The following is a 463-nucleotide window of genomic DNA, read 5'->3' on the forward strand; positions in this document are numbered from 1 at the left end:
TCGAATTTACAACAACTGCGGCCCGGGACGGCTCCGAGACGACGCCGCCGCCGACATAGGGCGGCGACGGCGACGGCGCGGACACTCGTCGCGGGACGCGTGCGTCCGAGCGCCGGTCCGCCCGTGCGGGCGAACCGACGCCGAGGAAGGTCGGACGAACGTGACCGGTGTACGGTCACGGCGCCCGACCGACCGCGGTTCGTGTGGGATACGAGCGCGGACGGGCGCCCGTGACCCGCGCGCTTCGGTCGACGCGAGCGCCGAGCGCCGAGCCCGCAGAACGCGGGGCGGCGGTCGGCTGCGGTGACCAAGCGAGCGGGGAGAGCGCGCCCGGCGCGACGTGACCCGTGCGTTGGCGAGAGCGGGATTGGCGCGTACTCCGTCCGTTTCGAGCGGATGGAGAATAACCGCGCCAGCGCCCCTCGCCAGGTTTATAACGGCCCCCAGCCGAGATCGTGGGGGA

The 463-nt window shown here is 73.0% G+C and overlaps 1 protein-coding gene across 2 annotated transcripts in view; it reads right to left on the reverse strand.

The window, feature by feature from the left end:
- The window catches only part of LOC100159991 (legumain), a 521,349-nt gene that overhangs the window by 63,816 nt on the left and 457,070 nt on the right, over window positions 1–463 (reverse strand). The window lies entirely within an intron of this gene.

Source organism: Acyrthosiphon pisum, chromosome X (genome assembly GCF_005508785.2).
Source record: "Acyrthosiphon pisum isolate AL4f chromosome X, pea_aphid_22Mar2018_4r6ur, whole genome shotgun sequence".
Taxonomy (NCBI): Eukaryota; Metazoa; Arthropoda; class Insecta; order Hemiptera; family Aphididae; genus Acyrthosiphon; species Acyrthosiphon pisum.